Genomic DNA, 16,702 nt, shown 5'->3' on the forward strand with positions numbered 1-16,702 from the left:
AAGGATTCAAGAGCAATCGCCTCTAACCAGCACACTGATGTTCCCACAAATGCTGGTTTTTGCTAGTTTTGCCTTTTGTTCTCCTTGAGTATTGCTGCAGGAAATGGTCCAAGAAGCTGGTGCCAAAGATGATGGGGAGCAGCATGTATAACCATCAGTGGGACTCCACAGAAGTTTAATGCCCCTAAGTAGACAGTAGATAAAATTTCCTAGAAATGTGTATTAGTTTTAATCCACCATTCTATAACCTGGGATTAGGAGTCTTTCTAGCAATACTAGTTATAGTCCTACCTTATTTCTAAATCTCTAGCTAAAATGGTGACAGAAACCACACCTGGGAATAAACTGTCTGCACTTGTCTCCATTTTATCACCAGATAGCTCTTCAAGCCACCGAGGTCCAGCTTTCACCCCCATCATTCCTTTGCAACGGCTCTTGTCAAAGTCACTGTCATTCTCTATCTTGCTAAGGCCAATGGTGTGTGACCATCTCTTGGGATCCCTCAGCAGCAGCATTGATTGCACCTGACTATTCTCTCCTCCAAGAAGCATTTTCTTTTCTTGACTTCCACTACACACCCTGCTGGGGCTTGCCCCTCTCTCTTCCAACTCACTGACAGTTTTTCTCAGTTGCCTTTGCTGGATCTACCTCCTCTCAAAGTCGATGTGCGCCCAGCTTGATCTTCACATCTTTTTCTATCTACACTCTCTCTGCTGAGTGAATCAGGTCCTGTGACCTTAAATACTATTTATGTGTTGACGACTCTCAACTTTCTCTAGCTCTGATCTCTCCCTTGGATTCCAAATTCTTATATACAACTACCCACCCAGATATCTGATTGGTATATCAAACACAACTTGTTTGAAATAGAGCTCTTGCTTCTGCTATTTCCTAGCACCCCCCACACCCATCCCAGCTCTCCAAACTTGCTGTTCTCCAGTGTTCCCCATCTTAACCGATGACCTCACTATCAGCCCAACTCTACAGCTCAAAACCCAGCAGTCACCTTCATTGGTCTTCCCCTTCATTATTCTATTCAAGCCATCAGCAAGTCAGTTGATGTTATCTCATAAACCTGTCTCAAATCTCATCACTTCAGTCATCTCCATGCTACCTGGAACAACCTACCATCATCTCCTTGGATTAGTATAATAGTTTCCTACCTGGTTTCCCTGCTTCTACTCTTGGCCTTACACATTCTATTCCTCAAAAAGGAATCTCAGTGCTATTCCAAAGACATAAATTCGATAATATTGTTCCCTTGCTTAAAATCCCCCAACAGCCTCATGCTACACTTAAGGCTACAATTCAATTCCTTACTAGGGCCTAGGAGGCCCTACAGGATGTGGCCCCAGCCTACCTTGTTCACTATGCTTCAGCCATGCTGGCTTCCTGTCACTTCCATACCATCCCCCAATTTTTCCCACCTCAAGGCCCTTGCTCTTGGGTGTCCCCTCTGCCTGGAATGCCCCACACCTCTAAGTGGCAGGCTTCTTATTATTTAGGTTTTCATTCAAAAAGTCACTTGAACTTCCTACCCAATCTATCTCTATCCCATGACCCTGTCCTGTTTTCTTAATAGTACTTATTACTACCTGGAATTATCTTCTGTACTTATTTATTTACTTATTTAAAGTCTATGTGCCCCTATGAGGATGTAAGTTCTATGAAAACAAATACTTCATCTATCATATTCACCACTGCATTTTCTATGCCTGACATATAGGGGTACTCCATAAATATCTGTTGAATGAACAGATTACCTCTAAGTGTAATAGCAGTTTGCAAATTATACAAAATGATGCATTGGAACTCAATAGCCAATCCAAAGAATTTACCAATAGCTAAGAAATAAGAAATGGTGAAACCCAGGGGCAAATTGAGGTGAAGTATATATATCAGACTGCAATCACTGACAAATTAAAATTATGTTCCATTCTATGTTCTTTTAGCCCTTTCCAGTCTTCTCCAACTTATCATCAAGAATCATCAAAAGCTGATGGAAGAGTTGCCCACATTCTCTTTCTTCTCCTTCCTCCTCTAGTTTCAAAGTCTAAAATGAAAAGGGATGAAATAAATTTTTCTGTCTGTACCCCAGTTTTCTATAATCCAAAACTCATGTCCTGATGTATTCAAAACCTCGCCTGAACAACTCAGAAAGTGTTTTCGGACACTCCCTTTGAGAGCAGGTCAGTTGAACCTCACTCTGGCTTTTATAGTAAGGGAGGCAAGTGCTGCCAAAATTAACACTACCTGGATTTTTACTCTGAAAGAAACAGTTGGTGGCAGAAATGATCTTTGACCTTGCCTCTTTGTTATCACCTTCCGTATTCCATCGAATGAAACTGTACTAGTAAGTGCTCTAGGTGGGGCAAAGGAGAGTGCTGAGCTAGGCTTACTCCTGGCTTTGCTATAATCTAAATCTACTCCTAAATTTACTCTAGTTTTGGAAAAATCATTTAACTTCCCCCAACCTCCCTTGTTTATCTATAAAGTGAGAAATCTTTAGTAGATGACCTCTAGCTCTAACTGTGCATGGTGTGGAAATATTTTGTATCCAGTAAGTACAAAACAATTAAACTAATTGGTGGACTGGTTATGATTGGTGCTGTCCTACTATCGTCAAAAGACAATAGAAGGCAGGGTCAGAGGGTTGGGATGAGTCCTATGTCACAAGTTGCAGCTTCTAACTTCCAGAGATTAATAACTTCCCCTGGGATATTTCATGGTTTAAGTACTAAAGACTGCAAAATTTCTATCCTCAGCCCAGTTCCCGATCCTGAACACCAGATTCATATACCCAACTGCCTAACCAACATCTTCACATGATGTCACTAGACATATCCACTTTAATATATTTAAATTCTCTCTCCAAAGTCTGTTCACCTTGTCATTTCTGTCTCAGCAGACGGCAATTCTATCCACCTGGTGCTGATGCCTAAAACCGGAGTCCTTTCTTTCTCTCATTTTACATTTAATCTTCCCACAGATACTGTTGTTTCAACCTGCAAAACAGATCCAGAATCCACCAGCATCTCACCGTCTTCTCTGTTATTATCCAAGTCCAATTATCGCCCTCTCTCTCCTGGACCACTGCCATAGCCTTCTGACTCAAACTGCTGCTTGCGCCCTCACCTCCCACCTCCAGCCTTTTCACAGCCAGAGTGATTCTTTTCTTTAAATCCTCACCCGAGGATATGTTTTTATTGATAATACAGGGAGAAGAAGGAAGAGAAAGGGAGAGAAACATTAATTGGTTGCCTCCTGTTTGTGCCCTGAAAGGAAATCTAATTTACAACTTAGGTATGTGCCCTAACCAGGAATTGAACCTGCAACCATTTTGGTGTCACTAACTGAGCCTCCCAGCCAGGGCACCAGAGTGATTCTTTTAAAACATTAGTCAAATCACATCAATCCTCTGCCCCAAACCCTGTAATGGTTCCTCATTTCTCTCAGAGTAAAAGCTCAATTCCTTATGACGGTCTGCAAGTCCTCACAAGATCTACTCCTCTCCACCCACCTGTCATTGCTTTGCCCTGCTCTGCTACTGTTCTCCCCTGCTCACTCTGCTCCAGCCACAGTGGCCCCCTTGCTATTTCTCAAACACGCTGAGCACACGCCTGCCATAGGGCCTTTGCACAGAAAATTTCCCTTGTTCAGTGTCTGCATGGCTGCCACCCTCACCTCCTTCAAATGTCGCTTCTGCACTGAGTCCTATCCTGACTTCCCTATTAAAATTACAGCCTGTCCCCCTCCTTCCTAACCCAGAATTTCAGATTCCCTGCTTCATTTTCTCCCCATGCACTAATCTTCTTTATAATGTAGTTATATGTTATGTTTAATATTTATGGCCTGTACCCCTGTTCTGAATATAACCTCAACAAAGGCAGGGGTTTGGTATGTTTTGTGTTCAGCATAGATACTCAATAAATACTTGTTGAATGAAGAATGAGTATCATTATGGGTTAGAAATATCCCAATGTCTGTGTATCCACTGCACCCACTCCCTAGACATGCTGGTCTAAGATCCACTGAGCATTGTCCAAATTCCCTTTGGGTTGATTCCATCCTATGATCCAGAATCTCATGAGATGTAACCTGCTCATTGAACCAAAATGGCACATAAAGACAATGATTGCTTTCTTTGGTTTTAAGACTATTTTCTCCATTGAACCATGGATTTCCAAAATAGGGGAAAACCCAATGATCCACAATCAATTAAATTGCTAATAATGAAAGAAGTTGCCAAATAATATTCTAATGTAAGATCTAGTCTCCTTTCCTGGACTTCTTGCCTAACACTAACTTTAACTCCTTCATTTTTTTTATATCTAATCTTCTAAAACTTTTAAAAGCCATTTCTACATTTCTGTAGGGAACTCACATCTATCCTTCCAATGCCTCTTCACACAGACTTGTCAGTCTGTCCAAGTGTTATAAAGAAGATTTCTAATTCCAAATGATGTGTCTGGTAACCCAATACAGAGAAAGGAAGTGGACTCGTTTGAAAGGAGATTCCCATCAAAGGGGAGGCTGTCAGTGTCAGATGATGGTAATTTCCTTGGTTCTAGTATTTACAGCTTCATAGGTTGGAGTCAACACCCATCTTCTGAATCACCTTTGTTCGTGAAAAGCAGTAGTAAGACTGGGCATGTATATGCCCTTAACCCTTTGATACGCACGGGCTTTGTGGATAATCTTATGAAAAACTGCTGATTGCAGCTGACTTTCAGAGAGTTTAAAACAGGCATTTCCCCCAAATTTGTGTCGCCTCTATCACCATGAACAGCATACAAGCAATAGAGGAGAATATGAAAACAAACCATAAAAAACAATAGAGAACACAACACCAGAAAGAATCTCTACACAGCGGGCATGTCATTGGCATAACGTACATAAGTGTAAGACCTGACACTTAGGCTTCTTACAGGATTGAACTAAGTCAGCCAGAAGTCCCTGAAAGATATAAGTGTTGGGTTGTATCTTATTTTGAGAAATAAAACCACAGCTTTGCACAAAGGGGCCTTTTCACTTCCAATAATAATCACTGCACATAGGTTAAGGATGGATGATGGGTCATAAAGGTAAAAAATATAAACCAGATGCTGTTATTCCTTTTACCTTAGGAAAAAACACACATTAAAATCCATTATACACTACCTCAAAAATGTTTGCAAATTTGTCAAGTCTCATTTGGCTTTAACACACGCAATCTTTCCAATGTTCAATATTATCATTAAATCCAAAAAGGATTTGAGGCAGCTCTGAAATATGCAAAAGACATCCTCCATATTAATTCAGATGAGCTCTTAACAAACTAATTCATTTCAAACACTTCATTCCAATTTCAGCTTGGCTTTTGCAAGCAGGGCCAAACGTTAAAAACATCATAATAACCATGCTTTGCAAACAACAACACAAAATGTGATAGAGGAGGGGGGAATGGCACCCATTTTTGACCTGTAGTGGTAACTGCCCTGGCTGGGGATTCTCATGCCCCACACCCACGCTTGGAAACCCGAATAACAAAACAGGACTCCAGGCCTTCAGCAACCGCTCAGGCTGGAGCAAGCGCTGCCCATGCTTCATCTCCCGGGAAACTCAGAAACTTCCCAAGAATGAAGTTGCAGCAGCGAAGCAGGCAGCGGAGCGAACCCGGGAGCTCTAATATACTGTCTTTTGCAGACAACAGCGCTTCAGTGTCAAAGCCACAAGACCAAGGGCAGGCGCCGCATCCAGAAGAAAACCGCTCTCAGCAAGCGCAAAACAGTGATCACAGGGAGGTGGAGCGCAGCGCTGCGAGGTCTGAGTGCAGACCGTGCCTGGGGTCCTTCTGCACTCCGGCATTTTAATGAGAAGTAAAGAGGAAATGGGAAGGTTTTACGGTAATTGTATTTATGTGTTAAAAATACCCAGTGACTCTTTTAGAATGTCCATGTCTCTCCAACACGAACAGATATTTTGTAAATATTTGGTTAGAAAAACGGAAATAACCTAAAGTTAAAATCCATGTACATGAAATTACAAGTACTAACATGCTAGGATTAAAAATAAAACTCAACAGGAGTTTAGACTTGGACTAAACTCTCTCCACGGAGCGCCTCAGGAAGAAAGCACCGGCTTCTCGGTTATGGCCATGGGAGTGAGCAGGACATTTATTTGCCCTTTCCTCCCCTACGGCCCCTTATTTCACATTCCTACAGTGTTCTCTCAGCTCCACACTCGCAGCTCACACTACTGAAACATTCTTTGGTGTTTCCTGCAAAGCTGAAGCTAAACAGGAAGGAGGCAGAAAAAGATTTTGAAGCATAATAATGAATCTCGAAAGAAAGTCGTTTTGCATCGTGTTTGTCCTGTTGTGTCATAAATCAGCGAGTGAGATACAAGACACCTTATTGAGCCAATTAATTAGGAGTTGGACATGGGAGGCGGGGGGAACTTCACTTTAAAATATTGAGCCGAATAATAATTTTTAAAATATCATCTGTCCTAAAAGAAATATTTTCTAAATTGGATAAAGAAAAGACAGAATGCTCTTGCGAACGCCTTGAAAAGGCCCAGGTCATGGTTCGGGCCACAGAGTAAATGCAGGCGTGGAGCCCAGTGCTTTCCTTGGGCCCCTGGCAATGAGCTCTCCAGCCAGGAGTCGAGTTTTATAAACTGCTAATTGACGGGCAGACTTGGCTCTGCAAGGGAGTTTACAATTTGACTCATGCTTACGGTTTCTGTCCTTAACAGGCATTTGTGGTCCGAGTGCCATCAGACATTCTGAGAGGTCGTGTTCTGAGTGATAAGGTTACACATTCAGACTGGGTGGACTTCTTGCCTTGCTGTCCACAGATGGGACAACAGGAGATACATGTTTAGGAAGAAAGGAAAGAAGGAATGAAGGAAGAAAGGGAGGGAGGGAGAGAGGAAGGGAGGAAATGACAGAAGAAAGGAAAAACAATCACAATTGATTTCAGTATGGCAAAGTAGCTCACCCTTAAAAGAAGAGTCATAAAAGAAATCAAAAGCATAAAATAAGTCTTATAAAAATATTTCCCCTAAAATCAACCAATATATCACCCCAAGAGTAAACAGAGGTGAGCTATAAATCTAAATCTGCCTAATGCATTCCTGGACTTTCTTCCTGAGAGCAAATGCCACTGAGAAATGAAGGTTCAGGAACCCAGACACCTCAGGGGTTAGAGAAAAGCTGACTGCAGTGATTGTCATCACCAAGATAAGATCACCTGCCCGCTTCAGTAGCTTTAATAGCTAACGGCCCTCCTCTGATGCTCAAAACCATAAACTGAGAACAAAACAAAACAAAAAAACCCCTTTGCGTTTAGCCATCACCTCCCACAATTTTAGCAAAGAAGGCATAAGGAATGATAAAATATTCAGGACCACAATAAGAGTCACCATTCCATCCATTAGTCTTTGCTGGCCAACTTAGTTCCCCATGGCCTCCTTGCCTCAATCAAAGGGAAAATACGCCTTCCAGATCCCATTATTCACCCAGGATTTGTTCTTTCTCAAACCAAACTCCCCGGAAGACGGTCTATATTTGTTTAGAGAAAGTTCTGGAAAGCTAGAGGTCGGTCCTTCCTGCCCCTGAGAAATGGAACTAGCTGGAAACCTAGTGGAAACTTTGGTAGGAATACTACGATGAATAGTTAAATATTTACAGCATAAGAACCAGTTCATTTGAAAACAAATGTACAAGTGCCTGGCTTCGTTCCCTGTCTCAGGAACCAAGAATGCTCCCTGGCTGAGAGCTGCCATTTTACTGACATTCACGTGAGAACGGACGCCAGGAAGCCTGAGGAGGAGTGAGCACAGCCACTGTAGTTCTTCAGACTGGCATCGTGTTAGACGAGTTCATTCTGAAGGAGCCACCCTCTGAACCACAAATCCCCAAAGAAGAAACGTCTAGGGGAGAAAAAGCAAAACCAATAAAATTTGACATTAAATGCAGGCATGCCCCTATGAAAACTTATCAGTCTACTCATTCCATTGCCCCAAACGAAATAGGATATTAAAAAATGTGAAGAGCATGGCCAGTGTGGCTCAGTTGGTTGAGCATCATTCCATGTACCAAGAGGTCACTGGTTCGGTTCCCGGTCAGGGCACATGCCTGAGTTGTAGACTGATGTTTCTATCTCTCTCTCCCTTCCTCTCTCTCTGAAAAATCAGTAAAAACATTTTTTTTTAAAGTAGAGAAATCCAAATTCTATCAGACAAACAAAACACCGCACTATATTGAAACCCGCTTCCCTCCTAAGGGAGAAGGAAAAGGGAAGAGTGGAGGGTGGAAAGTAGAGCTTCATTCAGACAGTTGTATAAATAAATCATAACCCCTGAAGCTCCATGTCTGAAGTTTGCTTTAATGCGAAGGGGGCGGCTTGGGGATGCGTAAGTGTACAAAATGATTTTTAGAAATGCCTCTTCGGACCGTCTGTGTTTGGCTGTATTTGGTGGGAGCCAGTTCAACTGGTCTGAAGGGAGCCTTTGGGAGGTCGGTCTAACGCCCTCCAGTCACTTTGCCTCTAACAGTCAGGTCCCCTGCGTGGCGCTGTGCTGCATGACTTCCTGGAGACGGTGTTGGCGACGTGCGAGGCTCCCAGCTGGGCTGAGACTCTGCCCTTGATTGACAGGAGGCTTTAGGAAAAACACTTGGCACTCAGATGCTCTTGGAGATGACAACAGAAACGCAAAGGAGAAAACCACAAAAATGTAACTGAAGTCAGCTTCACTTTTCTGCTCTCCATGCCAAGGTGCTGCTTTGTGAGTTTGCATTCCCCCGTGAGGGCTGAATGCTTGGGGATTTTCACGTGAGTCACCCTCGTCCCTTCAGATCACATAATGGGGCAGATAAGGTGCTGCTCCTGGCAGAACCTCAGCTACGAGGCCAGAGGTCTGACCCAGGGAAAAGTGCCCTCTGTCCTTTCATCTGCTGCTGGGATAGAAGTGACTGTTGGATGACTTAAAAGATTCATTAGAGCCCTAGCCGGTTAGGCTCAGTGGATAGAGCATCGGCCAGCATACTGAAGGATCCCAGGTTCCGTTCCGGTCAAGGGCACGTACCTCAGTTGCAGGCTCCTTCATGGCCCAGGCCCTGCACGGGGCACATGCAGGAGGCAACCAATCATGTATTTCTCTCATATTGATATTTCTCTCTGTCTTTTCCTCTCTCTTCTATTCTCTCTAAAAATCTAAAAATATAATTCGGTGAGGGTTAAAAAAAGGAAGAAAGATTCATGGGAGAGTAGGGAAATGCCTCCACGCTAGGATGAAAGACCGAGAATTATGCAGGAAGACAGTTGTGGGCCCCTCAGTGTGGTGACCCTGCACCCCCATCTTCTCGCTGCCTCTACAGCAGGACATCTCCAGGGACCCCTCTGCCCTTGGCCTCTTCCTCCTCCTCCACTTACATTTAGTAACCCCCTCAGTCAGGCTTTGGAGTTCATGGTTGTCCAATCCGCTCCCCCTCAATTGTCAAATCTGGCTGCATCTTCTCAGGGTCCAACCCCACCCCTCTTCAAAGTTGGCATTGCTGACCACGACCTCCCTTTACAACAGTTCCTCTTGACAGGGTGTTGTTATTCCTCCATTAGTCACTTTTGCTGTGTTTTTCCTTCATCTGATTATCAAATGCAAGACCCTCCTCTCTTTGCTGCTTCAGCTCTCTTCCTCGGGGATCTCAGCATTCTCATCTTTAACAGTCACCTCTACGTAGATAATTCCCAAATAGATAACGTTGCTTCAGATACCTTCCCCGGCTGTGCCTGCATTTCCAGTGACTGTTGGACACCTTCACCAGCAGAGCCTAGGACCGGTTTGAGACCAAAATCATCAACTTTCTCCAAACAAAAAGTCCCCCATCACCCTCCTGAACCTATTTCTACTGCTGACCTCACAATTCCACAAATCATTGGGCTTCAAACATCCCTCAAAACAGTGATCAAATCCTACAGTTTCTTCAAGCCGGCTGGGCCCAGCCATCCTGTCTTTTATTCCTAGTATCATATCACTCACCTAATTCAGATCTACATTGTCTTTCCTTTATATTCCATGTCTTTCCCGACAATAAACCTATTAGCTACCTTCCCACTGCCATTCAACAGTATGAATCCCGCGTTTGCACTGAACTTCTCTCTCCATACACATCACCACCCACTCTTGCACTCTGTGAAAATAAATGAACAAGAGACCATGGGATTATTTGGCATTTTGGAAATTTTAAAAATAGGCGGATGCTTGTATGTTTCCAAGTTTCACTAAGATGTGAGGATATGTGGTCAATGGCTTCATTAAAGCTCTTTAAAGGCAGGCTGCTCCCCACAGACCGGATCGGTCCCCGTAGAGACTCCTCTCCCAGGTCCCAGCACCGTGACACAGGGATTCACCATGTGACTGCAGGGCTCAGCCTGACAGCTCTCAGAGCAAATCACCCTTCTCTCAAGCACAGGAAGGTCAGAGGTCAAATGAAGTGTCCTCAGTATTTTACTGGAGGGGGGAAATTATAGTCTTCAAAAGTGACAATTTCATGAAAGACAAAGAAATATAGTACACATGTTCCAGATTAAAAGAGGCTAAAAAGACATAACTAATTTCAATACCTAGCCCATGACTGGGTCCTGTACTGGAAGGAAGAAATATGCTATAAAGGACATTATTATGTCAGTTAATAAAACTGAAGTACAGACAGTAAAGTTTTGTATCTATGCTCAAGTTATAGAGCTGATCATTGTACTACAGTTATGAAACAGAATATCCCAATTCTAAGGAAATACACACTGAAGTGTTTAGAAGTAAAAGAACCATGCTGTAACTTACCCTCAAGCAGTTCAAAAAATATTATAGACAGAGAGCACATATGACAAGGAAAGTGGGATAAAAAGGCATCTGGGTAAAGGATACATGAGTGTTCTATGCACTATTCTTATTCTTACAACTTCTCTCTAATTTTAAAATGATTCTCAAATAAAAATTTTAAAAAATTATTTTTTATTTCTTTTTTACATATTTTTATTGATTTCAAAGAGGATGGGGAGAGAGTGTGTGAGATAGAAACATCAATGATGAGAGAGAATCATGGGTTGGCTGCCTCCTGCATGCCCCCCACTGGGGATCAAGCCCACAACCCAGACATGTGCCCTGACCAGGAATGGAACCCTGACCTCCTGGTTCATAGGTCGACACTCAACCACTGAGCAACACTGGCTGGGCAGATTTTAAAGAATTAAATCCTCATATCTGTGTTATTGATAAGCAGGGTAGCCCTGCACAATGCAGAGAATAAAAAAAGATATGAGGAATGAATGTCTATTGCATAAACCTTCTTTACTTTAGTAACTGTGTATGTAACATTTATGTTCATGACATTTCAACTTTCCATGCTTTCCAAGATCTGTTCCTAAATTCAGCTCAAATTATACTAATGTGATGAAAATTTGAGGATAGCATAATAAAATATAAAAAATATATATATGTTATATTAAAAATACAATTTACATGTAAGTATGTATGTGTTTATTAGTTTTCAAATTGTCATTCTAACAGTTCATATTTTAGTGCTAAAAATTTAGGTATCTTAAATTTAGATTATTTAAATTAGGTTTCTATGTATTGATTTCTTGGTTTAAAAAAATAGAATATTTTTATAAGTATACCATGAGGCTGAGACTACATCTTAGAGAACTAAATTATTTGATGATTTACAAAACAAGGCCCTTAAAAGGTTAAATTACATCTCTGCAATGTAGTAAAGTAGCCAAACTTATTAGTACAGGTTGAAGCTTGAAAAATACCTAACTATGGTCAAAGGCAAATTTCCTTAGAGAACAAAAACTTCCTTTAATCCTTCTATCAAAAGTTATCATTATGCCCTGGCCAGTGTGACTCAGCTGTTTGGAGCGTCATCCTGTGTATAAGGGTTACAGGTTTGATGCCCAGTCAGGGCACATACCTAGGGTGCGGGTTCAATCCTCTATTGGGATATGTTCAGGAGGCAACTGATTGATGTTTCTTTTCTCTCTTCCTCTCTCTGTCTCTCCCCTCTTCTCTCTCTAAAAATAAATAAAAACATATCCTCTGGTGAGGATTTAAAAAAATTTTTAAGAATATAATTATTCTGACAGAGTCTATAATGTCACCAGCATAGAGAGGAAAACATTCAGTTAAAGTATTTATACCCCATTCGAACATCAACATGGGCTATTCTTTAATCTAAATAGATTCTTGAAGGGAGAAAAGTGAAATTGGGCCCTAGCTTGTTTGGCTCAGCGGATAGAGCGTCGGCCTGTGGACTCAAGGGTCCCAGGTTCGATTCGGTCAAGGGCATGTACCTGGGTTGCAGGCACATCCCCAATAGGGGGCGTGCAAGAGGCAGCTGAATCGATGTTTCTCTCTCATCGATGTTTCTAACTCGCTATCCCTCTCCCTTCCTCTCTGTAAAAAAAACAATAAAATATATATTTTTTTAAAAAAAGTGAAATTGGGCCCATCAGGTCAGCTCTGAAGCACAGCCTATCGTTCTGCTCTAAGCAATAACATCAGCAGGGCAGCAGCATGACTGATCGCATACTCTGTGCCATGCTCAGTTCTGAATGTTTTCTATGCCCTCCACCCTCTTATTCTTTCCACAAATTGTAGGAGGTAGATACTATCATCAATCCCATTTCACAGATGAGGAAACTGAGGAACAGAAAGGTTGAATGATTTGCTCAAGGTCTAGTCTAAGACAGAACTAGGATGTGAACACAGACAATCTGGCACCAGCATCGGTGCTCTCCATCACTAGTTTATTTATTTCATTTTTATTTATGTATTTTTTAATTAACATGTTTTATTGATTTTAGAGAGAGAGGGAGAGAGAGACAAAGAAACATCAACGAGAGAGAAAAATGTCACCTGCCACCTGCACACCTCCTACTGGGGATTGAGCCCAGGCATGTGCTGTGACTGGGAATCGAACCGGTGACCTCTTGGTGCACTGGACGAGCCCAAGCAACTGAGCCCTACTGGCCAGGGCTAGTTGTATTTATTTAGATAAAATACAAATCAGACCTATTCAGCTTTCCCCTATGCAGTAACATGATTTTTAAATAGAAAGTCACTTGACTTTGACTTCTGAGATTTCCTCACATTTCATATTGCCTATATTACCTACTTAACTTCACTATCTGTTATATGTTAATTTCTGCATTAGGAAAACCCCACTGGTAGGCAAAGAAGCCAGATTACTGTTTTTAAAACATGATTTAATATCCAGGAAACAGAAAATGCAGGAAGGTTGAACCTTTCAGGATTCCATGCCAGATTATTAGAATCATAGAATCTCAAGGTTAGATAAGGAGAGAGAGAGACGAGATCTTACCTCAGCCCTATAGAGTGCCTGAATCTCTTTTAAAATATCACCACCAAGCCATTGTTTAACCCTGACTCAAAGCCTCTTCTATTTTCAAACAACTCTAATTAGAAAGCTCTTCCTAATGTCACACCTAATGTCTCACTCCCTTTCGCTTCCCCCCATTGGTCTAGAGTCTAATCCTGCTTTCACTTCTTGATCTTTGATGTACTGAATGGGAGACACAACTCCGAGTCTCCTGTGAGATAAATATGCCCGGATGTGATGACCACGAACCTTCAGAATTAGATTCACACGAGGTTCCATGAGGTGAAGGCCTTATCTTCCTCACTTCAGGCATTACTCATATTTTTATGGAGCAACCAGACTGTTCTTTAATCCTATCACCTGACCAAAACCCCAAATCCCAGTTAATTCTGCATTTTATGTAGCAACACCACTCAACTGGAACAATCGCTGGAAGAAGTGCTTCCCCCTTTCAGAACCTGCCACCTTTCCTAGGTTTAGTATCGTACATGCCAGGGGCACCTCCCTGTGGCCCCTTTCCCTTCACATGACTCCATCAATGGGCTCACGCTCCATCACCTTTAACACTCTTAGCTGTTAAACAACCATGAGCAACAGGATGATAATTTACTTTCAACTCCAGACAGGATTTGTAAACACCGTGATAAATGAGGAGAGGCAGGAAAGCTACATTCCTCTAGCAAGTCCTCTTAAATGGAAACATGCTGCATTTCAGCGTCAGTTGGCATCAATCATTCATTCCCAATCAGGACTGAACTTACCCAGATTCCCATCAGGCACTTTTCCCATCTGGTCCCCTGAAGAGCACATGTCAGTTGAAATTACAGGGAACCAATCAGTCACTGTGTCCCAGAAAACAAGAGCACTGATTGCAAATTCATTAACTACGCTTTTGGTTGAAGGTGGTACAAAATGCTCTAAGTAAAGGTACTTTTGGTGGTGGGGGGGGGGGGGGCGGGCGTTGGAGGGGGGAATGTGATTTTTAATGCCAAAAGTTTAGACATGTCTTCAAATGTGCTTGACCTTCCTGTGGTCTCTTGTGTTCTTGCTCTTTTTCTCCTTATTGCATGTTCATTCCCTCAAGCCGCAATTCTCAGCTAGCTTCCTCCTTTGCACCCTGCTGAGGTCAATTGGTCTCAGAGGACAAACAGGCATTTCTCTGGGGGTGACACGGAGCTTAACTCAATCTTTTCCGGAGAAGGGGGGATGGGTAAAGGCCAACTGCAGAAAACCATCTGGATCCACTCACAGCCCCACTCCTTAATGCCCTTACTCAGGACACAACTCACCCATGAGCTTCCCAAACCCTAGACCAGCATCTGCAAAGAGAATTTGGCTCACAGGCTTGTTTTGGTTGGCCTGCACTGGTGTTAGTCCACACAGAGCTTTCAATTTGAACACTTCATCATTTAGGATCACTCACATAAAAATCTAGATTTCTGGCAACACTGGGTCTGCCTTCCTTCATAATAATAACCCATTCGAGTTGAGAATCAGCTGCCCTCTTTCGATGGAGCATGAATCCACCAGTTTCCCCTAATCCTCACCACTCCCCATCGTGCTCTTGGGAAAAGGACAATTTACCTTTTGTACCTTGACCACTTTATTCATTTGGGTTTCTTCCTTGCTCTGACAGCCATTGAAGTTTACAAGCCTGGTAGATATTCTGTCAAAGACTATTAAATCTGTGTTCCTGTCTGTAAAATACGAGGATTGGTCTTCCAGCTCCATGATTATATGATTTAGTGGGTGGCTGAGCAAAGGTGGTATCATGCTATCTTTGATCCCATTTCCTCAGTAGAGAGGAGGACACAGCATGACCAGTGACCCATGTGAATGAGCGACCAACTACTCCCCCAGCCCTTAGATATGCCCTTACTTTAACCTAAGGATGGCCCTTCTCTTCCTTGCCATCAACAAGAGGAGCCAAATGGAAGTTGAAGATGAAGTTCAGGTTTGAATAGGTGGCTTCCATCAAAGTCCTATTTGATTTTTCTAACTTACATGCCAACCTGCCCACCTGTAGTATGTTCCCAGGACCACTTGAGGGCATTTAGTCAAAGCAAAGGGAAGATATATTAATGAACTTGGTAAGACATTTCTCATGCAATGTTGCTACATGACTCCTTGCTATATCACAGCTCTGTTAAAATTCTAATAGTCTACAGTAAATGCTTTATGTGAGCTGTACATGTGTTTATAAAAGTTGACAGAATAAAATAACAGCTTGCCTTGGCAAGGAATATTGTCAGTGGTTATGTAAGGTAGAAAGTTGAGAACTCACAACAATTTCTAACAATTGGAGCTATGCAAATAAGGAATGAGCTGACTTGTCAGGTACTGAGCTCCTTGACCCTGAAACTATGCAAGGAGAAGTTAGAAGCACCTCTGTCCTAGATGTTATGGAGGAGTTTCCTGCATTGGACACGGTGGTGGGGTGGGGGCTAAGAAAGTGGGAGTTGGGGAGAATGTTGGACTACCTATCCTATTACACCCCCTCTGACTCCATATGCTGGGAATTCTTCCTTCTCCCTGTTACGTTTTCTCTTTAACTTAGAAGCCCACTGATTTACTACTGGCCTACATCACAAGATGCTGGAATGAGTGATGGTAGTACATGGATTAGGCTCTCAGCCGGTATTCAACAGTGTTGTTTTAAGAACCTAAATTTATAACTTTGTACTTTTCATAGTATTTGTGACATGTGACTAAATCTTGCCTGAAATGGGTGTTGCTTTTTTGTTAAATTTTTTTTCAGTACAGAAAATTTAATAATAATAGCAACTAGCATAAAATCTGAAAGCCCCTAACGCTCTGCTCAAACACTTCTATGCCTGGCCATAACCCCTAGAGGCTACTTAGCATGTCACAAGTTGTCCCCTGGGATTCATGAGCAATTACACAGGAAAGTAAAACTCACAGCTAACACATCATTTCGATTTGTCTCCTAAAGCTTTAAGTATTCCTATATCATGAGCACTGCTTCCATTCATTTTTTCTTGTTTGGCTAAACAAACTATCTCTACATCTAATATTATTGTCTTAATTAGCCAGAGATTTAACTAGAAAATCCTGCCTTAGGAGACAGAAGATGTGTCAGAAGCTGCACAGAGATGAAAATGTTGCTGCTATTTTCTGATGTCATATTAATGGGCATTGCCATATCAGGAAGAAAAAATACCTCCAAAACAAAATGCAGAATTTCCCCAGAGAGGGTTTAGAGTAGAGGAATAAAAACAAGTGGGGTTTAGAACAAAGAGAGGTGGGGGTGGGGTGAGCAGAGGTGGACAAGATGTTTGGATTTTTACAAAATGTGTC

The 16,702-nt window shown here is 42.2% G+C and overlaps 1 protein-coding gene and 1 long non-coding RNA gene across 7 annotated transcripts in view; both read right to left on the reverse strand.

Annotated features, from left to right (window-relative positions):
* The window catches only part of SHROOM3 (shroom family member 3), a 283,531-nt gene that overhangs the window by 121,822 nt on the left and 145,007 nt on the right, over window positions 1-16,702 (reverse strand). The window lies entirely within an intron of this gene.
* LOC132217572 (uncharacterized) lies at window positions 1,820-10,282 on the reverse strand. Its single transcript, XR_009448911.1, has 2 exons — window positions 6,721-10,282; window positions 1,820-2,053 (listed from the first exon to the last, which is right to left on the reverse strand). It is a non-coding gene; the product is annotated as an uncharacterized LOC132217572 (long non-coding RNA).

The sequence above is a fragment of the Myotis daubentonii genome, chromosome 1, assembly GCF_963259705.1.
Source record: "Myotis daubentonii chromosome 1, mMyoDau2.1, whole genome shotgun sequence".
Classification (NCBI taxonomy): domain Eukaryota; kingdom Metazoa; phylum Chordata; class Mammalia; order Chiroptera; family Vespertilionidae; genus Myotis; species Myotis daubentonii.